Below are 12,017 nucleotides of genomic sequence, written 5' to 3' on the forward strand. Positions count from 1 at the left end.
CTCCGATTCCGAGATTCAACTGAAGACCGTCCGACTGGCCGAAAACGCCTCTAGGGTCCAAGGACTCCTGGCCGTCGTCTAGGTGGGAAGGCTTAAAGCCTTCCCTACATCTGTTGGACAAATAAAGTTTTACAACCCAAATCACTGTGAAGTAAAAGTGTACTGCAGTGATGTTACAGTGATACTCTTGCCAGAATAACCTACTTTTCAGAAACCAGAGTAGTAGTCAGAAGAATGGCATTTATGCCAGCTGCATTGCCAAGCTCCTGCACAAGAGCAAAGCTTAGCATCTGAGCATTCGCATCATTCTGAGTATTCTTGCATATCATTTGTGCTCGTTAAACTTTGCTACAAGACATTAATTTTCAGCAGCCAAGCCTGACAGTTTTGGTCAATCTTTCGTGCTCTGAGCTGGTTTGATGCAATACTTTTAATGGAATTTCTTTATTGCTGTTTATTATGTGATCAGCGACAGGATTTTTTTTATGCGGGAGTGTTGAATGGTTCCTTCAGTGAAAAAGCCGGCAGCATCTGTAGCAGCAAAACGGTGCCTAATTTCCCGTTGACTGTGACGCCACGTGAGCGCACGAGACGCGCTCATGACACTAGCTTGCACGTGCTGGCTCGTGTCTCAGCAGAGGAAAGCGAGCGAAGAGGAACATCTGCTGCCGCGCTACTTCGCGAGGGGAGAGTGCATTGCTACGACAACACATCACCTTCCCTCTCGCAAGCCTGAGTTACCACCTGTTCCTTGTCTACTCAAGCTCTTGTGTGTGTTCTAACTGCGCCTCGATAAGGCTAAATCAATATGTGCCAAGCGTCTTAACGTGCCCGCTTGCCTACGAGGAGTTCATAACTCGGACTGCTCAGTGGCGTTCAGTTGGACATTAAAGTATTCACAACTCATAAGGAGTGCTTAAGTGTCCTCGGATTTTTTTCATACTTAATGCACAAACTTCGAAGTCATTTTTTCTGGCGAAATTAGTTAAATATCATCGTCCCTTGTCTGCTGTCCGGCCTTTGTGTGAGCCTTATACATCTTCGCAGCCACTCCTGTCAAGCACAGTAGTTTGTGTACTTGTGCTCGTATCTTCCATGGCATATGACTAATTAATGCATTTTATTTGCATGATCCAACTAAACATGATCTCAAAAAGCTTCACTTGACTGCTCACTTGTCCCTGTGGCTACATTGTGTGGATGTACTATTAGTGTCAAATGAAACGCAAACAGCAGAGTGCATGCCTGTAGCATCACTGAATGTATAGTGCACACACTTGGCCAATCATCACCCTCACAGGCGTGCACATCTGGTTTCACAACACTGCAATGATGCTCGCCCTATACTGAGATATTTTTCTTTCTGTTTTGCTTCTTGTTTTCTTAAATTTTTGTTTTTTTTTTGCTTTGAAATAAAAGGAAGGCATAACAGAAAGAAAATTTGACTCATTCAATGTGTTAGAAAATGTTCACTTTAATTTTTTTTCTCACACTTGAATCAAAAGCAGTGTGGCAACACTGAGTCTTGATGAAATGAATTGGCACCCTCGAAAACTGTTCCCACTGGTAATCGAAGCTGATCTTGAAGGCCATGCTTTTGTCTACTGCAAAAACGAGCTGATTTCAGGACTGGGAAATACGTTATGGCCCTCATTCATTGTTTTGCTTTTGCATGTGCATCTCGGCAGTTTGCTGCTGCTATTTATAGCACAAGTGAAGGAATTGTAGCACAAGTAACACTGACACCTGTGCTACCCTTTTTGGTGCTAGAGTGTGTGAAGGAAGGATGCTATCTGGTCTTGAAACCCATCGAAGCAGCCTTATTTCCAGACATCACACAGCCTTGCCAAAATGGCGGTTGGCACGAAGCGTCTAGAGGCCGCGACTTGAAATAGAATTTTCGACTTACCATACCAGAAACGGTTTTATTTCCAACAAACTTTGTTGGGTGTCCTCCAGGCGAAAAGCTGTAACATACAGCTTTAATGTGCCTGAAGGCCCTCGCATGGCAGCAGTAAGTCTCCTATCCGCAAACGTATAACATACGAAACACGAATCTATTAGGATATACATTTACAATGTATCAAAAGAAATGTGTGAAATCTAAAGAAACATTCATCTTTTCAGATAATTGTATAGTATTTATAAAATAAATTCCTCTTAATGTGCAACAAAGCTAAGATGCGTATCATATGTATTATACATCCCAAAAGATGCCATTTCAAGAATAAGCACTACAGACAACATGTCTAGTATGTACACTCGCCCACAAAATATTAAAGGCTGCGCCAGCGTGTGGCAAAACGACCCTTCTCCCCTTCTAGCTGTGCACCTATTGTATCGAGCCTGTACGCATGCGCAAGCGTGCATGTTTCTGCACTTCATCCTTGTGCGCCGGCGATATCCGAATGTAGCCGTGAGGTGCCCCTCTTGCGATGGGAGCAAAACTATGTGAAGCCTGAGCTTGCGCCTGCCGCTGCGGCTGCTTTTTGTCGAGTCACGAGCGCCGACGCATACGGCCCGGTGGCGAACCCAACAATTAATTTTTTTATGAGCAGCACCATTTCGTGTCCAATCTTTGTTGTTTCTTTTTATGAATGGGGCATTCTCCCACAGAAGAGCATGTCAGAAAACTCCCCTTATAGAAGGAGACAGTGTCAACTCCCATTGAAGACCAGCAGTTAGGACACATGGACCTGTGACAGAAAAGCTGCCGGATGGATCTGGGACAGCGACGCTGGCCTGTACTTTCTTATCGTCTCCATTATCCATGGCACCCTGGTATGAAGAGCATGTGTTAGCCATTTATGCTTGAACTACTTTTTCCTGGAAACAGTTAGCAAAATGTTTTGCATGGAACAAAGAAGGTATGTCCACCTGCACAAGTAGTGGCTCATAGGAAAGGCTGGCACACAGGCTGGAGGGATCAAGGTCGGACATGTTGATCTGGACTGCACTTTTAACTAGAAGTTTATGGTAGCCTGAAAGCAAGAGTGCTTATGCTAATTTTCTGTTTGCCCTACGACATAGGATATACTGCCTACTTAAAGTATTCGGTAAAGCTGCTGAACAAGTCCAACTTAGGAGGAATTGTAGAAGCCCGGTAACCTGGGAAAGTTGGTATGATTTCACTGAGGGAAAATTAATTTGCACCCATTCAAATCTGAACTATTGGAAGCACCAGCACCTAAGCCAGACAACCAGGGGTAGAAAGGCTGGCCAAGACTGCTTTCATGAAAACTCGTAACATGATGGGAAGACATCTGCCATCCAATAACCGATTCAACTAAAACTGTGCAGCATAATGTGGACAAAGCAAGACATAAAAGCTATAGCCAAGCCCACGATAACTATGCTCATCCCTGTAATGTTGTTTTCCTTTTTCGACGATGTGTGGCACAGTTTTACTTCAAACACATGTTTACAAAATGGCCTGATATTATGTTTTATTGGGGAGTAACTGTTTATTCCATCACATAGCGAGATCATTACAACAGTCAAGTGAAATGTTTACCTCTGCAAGCAGCAACAAGCTTTCAGCACAAGCTTGCATGGGCTGTGAATATGCACATAGTAAGTGTACGACATGGCTTGTTGTGTCAGGTGTACTGTCACATTGGCCAACTGTATGAGGAAGCTGGGAGGTTCCAAGCTTGAGAGTATTAGTTATAATAATGGGAAGAATGTCATATAGCAACAATTCATTACAATTGAGCCTTGTTGTATGAAACAATTATGAATAGAATTATTGCTTAAATAACAGGTGGTGAATCACCAAGAGAATTACATGTATATGGAACTTCATACATCAAACTTGCTCAGACATTAAACAGATATATTGAACTCCGCAGCATTGGACATTGGGACACATATTAAAGGCTTCACTGCAGTACATCGGCAGATCCTGGTGGCGCAAATAGGACCTACAAATTCTGCATGGGCTAAAGGGTAGAAAGCGCTGCTCTGAATGTATCTATGTAGTCAAACGCATTTTTAACAAAGTGCTCGCACCTTCAAAATCCTTCGCTATGCAGGTCACTTTGTTCTAAAGGTTGCGCAGCTCACTGCTCACAATAGCTGAGCACTTTCAACAAAAGAAAATCTTTAACAAGAATTCAAGAGAGACTTAATGAAATAGACTGCTAATTTTTCTCTGCAAAATATCCCTGACAGCATGTTCTACTGTAGCCACCCTATGCTCCATTGAGGTTCCCAGCTTGCTCTCCAACCAAATGCAGGAGCCATACAAAGCAAAGCCCCCAATTGTCTAGTACCCCTAAGCCTCTCTTGCTGCAAAATTTTTGGTCGCCTTCATTGACATTCGCGGCCTACCCATGCATTCGTCAGCCGTTGATCCGTTACAAGTACCATACGAGGTGAGTGAATCCTAGAGCAGGGCAACAGGACTAGTAATATCAGCACGCTATTCAAATACGCTGCTGTTAGCGCTAGAGCACAGCTTACCCTGGTGACATCTTCGCGGGGTAGTGGCGGCACTGGTGCGGCATTCGTTTTATAAACGTAAATCAGCCGCCAGGGACGCATAAGTGTCTTTGTTTTACAGGCAAATTAATTGTGGTCTTCATTGTAGAGCTGTTCTACTGTAATCCAGTGCTTATGCTGACGCTACTTGCTGCATGCAGAGGTTCGTTTTCCTCACGTGATAGTGTGTGACGCTGTTGTATCTCAGCTTTTGGACTTTAAAACCAGCAAGCATCTAAAACGTGCTTCATAATAGACAGTTTCAGTTTAGCGTACGCTATAAAATAGCGGGTCATCACTGCGTATGTGCAGAACGCTAAGCGACCCATTGCGTATAGCGTACACACACTATTTCTCAGGTTTAGCATTAGCGTCTTTATGTGGTTTGCGGAATTTGCGTGAAACATGGGGGTGGCCCCGGCTGCCCGCTTTGAATTGAATTTGGTGTTGCTTTTGTAAAATGGACTTCGTTCTTAGCAACTGACTGTGGCTTTCGCTTAGTTTCAGGTTGCTTCGACGGCAAAGTATTATGGATAGCCTTGTGGTGTTTTCGAGATCGCTTCTCGTTTCGAGTGAGTCGAAGCCTAACGAAAGAAACGTCCGACATGTTAGCACCACCTATAGCTAGTCGGGAGATAGCCGCAATGACGGCACATGGCCTCTGAGATCTGAACATCTCACAGGCCAACTAAAACAAAAGAAATGTGCGCTGCTTAGCATACACTATATATACTATAGCGTATAGCGTACGCTATGCTATAGCGTATAGCGTACGCTATGCTATAGCGTATGGCATACGCTATAGTTGCGTATGCCAAATTAAAACTGTCTGTCAGACCCATAAGTTAGCTTCATCTCAATACAGTGGTGTTACGCATTCAACCATTTACTTAGCATTGTGATGAAGTATACCAACAGTGGGAAAGGGTCACAGGCACTAAATATAGCAATGTTACGCGGTCAAGCATACCATAGCGCTGAAGCATACTGAAAGTGGAAAAAGATACAATTACATTCAGAGTATCCTGTGAGAGTTATCTAAATGAAGCATAAGCATTTGCTACTGGTCACCTACTGTTTTGTAGTCATATGCTGCTGCGTTTCATATAGTTGCAAGAAACGCCACGAAAAAATCATGAAATGGAGAAGCGCAGTTGCAACACCGAAATGTTAAACTGAGACCAGCATGAGTATGAAGCAGAGGCCAGTAGTAGCACTGTTCACTCCTTTTATATCATGGTGCGTTTGGATGATGTTGCTGCTTCGTAGAAGATGAGCATTGGCCAATGCGTGCTGTTCTACGTGACGTAATTGAACAGTGTCCCATTAGGTAGACGTCATACGTAGATGTGGTCAATGATGCTGCCTCCTCTCGATGCAAACCATTATCAACTGTACATCAGCGGCCGCTGCTTATGGCGCGGCTGCGCAGGCCCGATCTTACAACTCGCTCGCTCATGCGGGCCTTATCTTGAAAGCAATCATCCTACTTGACGGACGGGTTTCCTCATTGGGTCATAGAAACCTTTACGCATTTTCTTTTAAAGTGAAGCTTTCTTTGTCTCTTCCTTTGACTTTCCCACTCCAGCTGCTGCTGTGGGCTGCTGCTCATGTCACACACACCACGTCGGGGGGGAGGGGGGGTGTTCAGAGTGTGTATATACATGACAGGCACAAGTAAGAGAGGAAAGGAGACGGGAGAAGCTTGTTTTCACCCCACCGAATCGAATGCGCACAATGCCCTCTGGAGATCCTTGGCCGTTGTCACATTAGCCACCTGACAGCTGCAATTATCCGTGACTCCCCTCACAAGCACTGAAGAAACTACAGCGCTTACGTGCGAGGCGAGAGGGGACACAAATAAAACTGTAGAGAGAAGAGGGAGGAGAAGAGGCAGTTCCCATATAAGATGAGGGAAGTGACGTGAGAAGGCAAGGAAACTCCACTAACATACAACAGCGGTTGCAGGGTGCTTATGTTCAAGGCACAATACAATACATTGCTGCTATTTCTGAAAAAATAAACGCCATGCAAATATGTCAAGTGGGCAACTCACACAGGGCGTGCAGAAGCACAGCCGCATTAATTAAAGCGCACCGCAGCGTCCAGGAAACACTACAGAAGTGGTTGACCGTCAAATCAACACTTCTGTGCCCACCGCATTAGCTCTGCTGCTATGGCACTGCTAGAGGTCATGGATTTGATCCCAATCACGGGAGCCACATTCTGACGGGGGCGAAATAGAAAACCCATGTGCACTTGGATTTTGGGACACATTAGGAACATCACGGTGTCAAAATTAATCTGGAGTCTGCCACTATGCCGTGCTTCATAATCTGAGTGTCGTTTTGGCACGTACAGCCCCATAATCCAATTCAAGTTTAATACTTCTGCCATAACACGATGTGTCATATGAGGAAATGACAACACTCAACCCTCTCAGGGGTTATAAGATATGGCCCACAACAATGCCTCATGCAAACACCTCTCCCTGTGTGTTCTGCCTATTACGCAGACAAACAGCAGTGGTGCCCACAAGGTAACGTTTAACATCAATTCGCCAATCTCGTGTTAGCCTAAACGTTGAAGAAATTAAGCTTTAGCCGTCAACACTGCTAATTATCGTCAATCAGAGCATCCAGCATGGAAAGCTTCACTTACATCAATTCCCACAGGGTGTGGGATCAGCATAATTTTTCTCTTATTCCTCATTTTTGTGTGCGCAGCATGAACAGGAAGATGTTCCAATGAGCTCAGTTTTGAAAATATGGTATTATATGTGCTATTTCCGGTTACGGTAGAAGCACCGAGACCCTTAAGAAGTGTACAGGCAGGGATTTAGAGCTATTTCCAGCAGGGTTGTGGTGATTTGGGCTCTTGCTTCGCCCATCTTGCAAGCTCTGTATACGAGACTGCAACGCAGCCTTGCACATGTTCCCGACTATACATGCGCACATGTGCCGTCATCTGTCACAGTATGAGCACCGAGACATCTAATAACGCATCTGACACCCATTGAAAGCTGGTTCTGACGTTGCTGCAGTGATGGACCTAAATACATTACGGAAGCTCCAGTGCATAACACTCAGTCTAGGGCATTGGCATTGAAACTTGTTTAAGAAATCACATTTCCTCAAGCCACAACCAGCATGCGTATTCGTGCTCTCAAACTGCACAAGGGCCATCCATATGCCAACGTGTCGGAATGTTAAGTCAGCTGTAGTTCCGACCAGAATGCGCATATTGTTTGGCATGTCTAGAAAGTGTTCCTAAAGTCACCTATGCCGCATTACAGTTGAGTTAAGCAGGGAAGCTTATGCAATGTATTGCATTGAACCATATTAAAAGCGAAAAATTGCAATTTCATTGCTGTGGTGATTTAAGCCCCTTGTTTGGGGGCCATGACCGTGCCCCTCTGGAGGGCACAAAGGAGCGAGGAATCATGGTTGGAGAGCATGACACGAACCCTGGCGATGGGGAAACAGCTTTGATGACCTGCTCTACCGCAACTGCACTGCTTGTTCAGCAGGTGTTAATCAAGAACCTGGAAAAATGAAACCTAGTAGTCCGGATATTTATTGACTACAGCAAGGCTTTTGACAGTGCAACACAAGATTCTATTAACAGAGTTGACTGCCAACGGTGTACAGGAAGACATATTATTTTGCTGTGTTCGTATCTGCTTGATTGCAGGCATTACATTGTCATTGGAAATAGTATTTCCTCCGACAGGGCAATATTGTTAGGTGTCCCACAGGGCAGCATTTTAGGTCCCCTCCGACATTTACGTTAATGACATGATAGACATACGAGGGTTTATCCAGAAATAAGGTTCCCATCAATTTTAGAAATAGACAACATTGTTTATTCTCATAGAAATTTACATTATTGTAAAGGTGAAACTTACATAATCGCCATCTTTTTCTGCGCATTTTTGTATACAGTGCTCCAATTTCTGTATCCCAGTGTCGTAGAAGTCTGCCGCCGACCAGTTGAGAAAGCATTTCACCTCTTCGACTTCTTCATCGCTCCGGAAGCGTTGGCCACTCAAATGTTCCTTTAACTTGGGGAACAAGTGATAATCACTAGGTGGGAGGTTCTGACTGTACGGTGGGTGGGGCATAACAAATGTTCCTTTAGCTTGGGGAACAAGTGATAATCACTAGGTGCGAGGTCCGGACTGTACGGTGGGTGGGGCATGACAGTCGACCCAAAGTTTGTCAAAAGTTCCTGGGTTTAACAGGAGACGTCAGGTCAGGCATGTTGTCGTGAAGCAGTGCTACACTGGCTGCCAGTCGTCCTCGCCGGTGGTTCTGGATAGCTTGCCTGAGTTTTCATAGTGTTGCACAATAACTCTCAGAGTTGATTGTTGTCCCACGTTCCATTAAATCGATCAGCAGTACCCCCTTATGATCCCAAAAAACAGTGGCCATGACTGCCAGCAGAAGGAGTTTGAACTTATTTGCGACTGGTGACTCTGGGTGACGCCACTGTTTGGATTTTTGTTTTATATCAGGAGTGAAATGAAACACCCACTTTTCGTCTCCCATAAAAATGGAGTCCAACAATCCTTCCTTATCTTTTTGACAATTTTGAAGAAACTGGCGAGCACAGTCAAGGCGTTTCTCCTTGTAGTCTGATGTCAATAGCCGCGGTATCCATTGAGCACAACACTTCTGATACCCGAATACTTTAGTCAAAGCTCTTTCCACTGTACCGTAAAAACTTCCAGGAATCTGAGCAATAAGTTCACGGATGTTGATCCTCCTCTTTTGAAGCACTTTGTGTTGGGCCATCTTGATAACTACCTTCGAAACTGACGGTCTTCCACTCCGTTCTTCATCGTGGACTTTCTTTTAACCGGCACTAAACTCCCTGAACCAGTTTCGGACGTGTTGAATGGAAATGCACATGCACTTGTCGCCATGCACCTCTGTCAACTGATGATGAATATCCACGGGTGGAGTCACTTTGGCGTGCAAAAAGCGAATTACGGAACGAATCTCATACTTGGCGGGATCAACAATGGGAACATCCATATCGGACGGCTGCTGAGCCAAGAATGAGTGGTGCAGCGAAGCAAAGCGTGGCTGGGGGGAATGGAGAGGGGGGGAACAGCCGCGTGCATGAGTGTTGCCGGATTTCACCTCGCACCTTCCCGTGCGGCTGGAGCTCTTTGGGAACCTTATTGCTCAATAAACCCTCGCAGAAAGCGAGGCAACAACCATTCTATATGTGGATGATACCAGCCTGTTTGTCTCTGGTCTGAAGGCTTGCGATGTCATTCCTAAAGCAAACGCGCTCCTTTACACTTCATTGGGATGGTCCAGCCACAATGGCCTTAAAAATATTATTTCTTCCCTGAAAAGTTGAAATTACAAATTTACCGGGCACTATTTGCGTCTCGCATGAACTACTGCATGCGTGTATGGGGCACCACTGTAAACACTAACACAAGCTTTTTCTTCAGAAACGTTGACGTCGTAATTATTGCTAACATTCCATACCTCCACACAACATCACCACTTTTCACCAAATTTAGCGCGATCAAACTGCCAGTTGTGTATGGCCTTCCTTTACTGTATTCATATTTGTTTCCTCTAACAAAATCTCTTCACTTGTAAAATCACTGTCGGGACTACAGCCAGGATAGATGGCTCGTGCCAAAAAGGCTAACAATTTATCTAATGGAATTGCTAACCTGTAATGTTCCTTAACTTTTTAATAAGTATGAAAACCAAGGCATTATTAATGTTCATGTCTTTATCCGGAAAGAAACGCGAAATAATTTTTGGTCTACAATCGTTCGTTACATGATGCCTGCGCGCGGGAACAAATGTATGGATATCATAACTGGGAGTTACCGATGCGCTGTTCTTTCTCTCTGTATATATATATATATATATATATATATATATATATATATATATATATATATAGGGGTTTTCTTCAAAGTTCAGCACGCAGGACCCGACGTAAAATACGCAGGAAAGAGACGACGAACTTTTTGGGAGACTTCTTTTTCTTACTTAACGTTTTCGGCTGGTGGACCAGCCTTCGTCAGAGTACCTGACGAAGGCTGGTCCACCAGCCGAAAACGTTAAGTAAGAAAAAGAAGTCTCCCAAAAAGTTCGTCGTCTCTTTCCTGCGTATATATATATATATATATATATATATATATATATATATATATATATATATATATATATATATATATATATATATACACAGTCTTCATATTAGTTTCGATGGAGACATAGAGTTGCACTGTCCACCCCTCTTTACTGTTTTATAACTGTGCAATTACCATTGTTAAACACGAGCTAATATAGTATGTAGTATATCACTATATATAATATATGATTATATGCGTGCTTTATTTTCATCTACACTGACTGCTGTGCTGTCAAGCACTTTCAAGCTGTTTGCAACAGCTTCTCGCTTGAAGGACCCCAACAAATTGTAACGACTTCTTAAAAATAAAGTTCTGATTATTAGTTGTCTCCGTGCTCATACTGTGACAGAAAACTGGAATGCACGTGTATAATGAAGGAACTCGTGCTGTGTCCCCACACAGTGGCACCTTTGCATTCGTGGTATACTTCACCGCAGTGTTTTATGGCAAAGTTGACTTTAAGGAACCGAAATTTGCAACGCTTCTAGGCTCGTCAATTTTTTCATTGCCGCGTTTAGACATAACCACTATGGTCTAGCCCCAGGGAGCCCAAACAGAGGAAACGAAGGTAGAAATGAACGTTAAAGGTCATCTAAAATGACGCAGGAACTAGGCAGCCACCTCACCTGCAGTTAATCAAACATTCAAATTTTGACACTTCACGTGCCAAAGCTGAGATCTGATAATGAGGCACATCGTAGCGGTGAACTGCGGATTAATTTTCACCGCACAGCATTCGTTAACATGCATTCAACGTACGGTACACGAGCGTTGCATTTTTACCTCGTCGAACCCCGTCGAAATGCTGCCTCCACGACCGAGATGTAATCCCACAACCTCACTTTCGCAGCGCAGCGCCAAACCCCTAATGCAACATGGTGGTTCTACAAGCCGTCAGGACAGTTTCAGTTGGCTGGACAAATACACCATATTGCTTTTCACAAAATCGCACAAAAGATGTGGAGTCCGGGATGACGGTCTAATGTGAGGAGTTTATTTTGAACTTGTTTCAATGCCAGGGCAGAATACTCAGACTTCGCCAAGGTTACAGCGCGATTGCATCCTTTGTCAGAATAGTAGATGCTTTCGGATTGCTGCAGGTGCGCGCGCGCCCGCGCAGCCCACGCGGTTCATGCGCGGATGCGGGCCGGAGGAGAGAGACATGCACAAGAGAGGATATCTGCCACGCCTTCCGACGTCACTCATGCTTCGCAAAGAGTGACGTCAACATCTCTCAGCTTTTTCTTTCCTCCATGGTCAGAGCACCCGCAGATATAAAAGGCCCGCTCGCATGCACTGAGTATAGTTACGTAATCGGTTTTTAGGAAACTCCCATGCTTCTCTTCGCAGTCTCGCAATG

This window comes from Dermacentor variabilis, chromosome 7 (genome assembly GCF_050947875.1).
Source record: "Dermacentor variabilis isolate Ectoservices chromosome 7, ASM5094787v1, whole genome shotgun sequence".
Classification (NCBI taxonomy): domain Eukaryota; kingdom Metazoa; phylum Arthropoda; class Arachnida; order Ixodida; family Ixodidae; genus Dermacentor; species Dermacentor variabilis.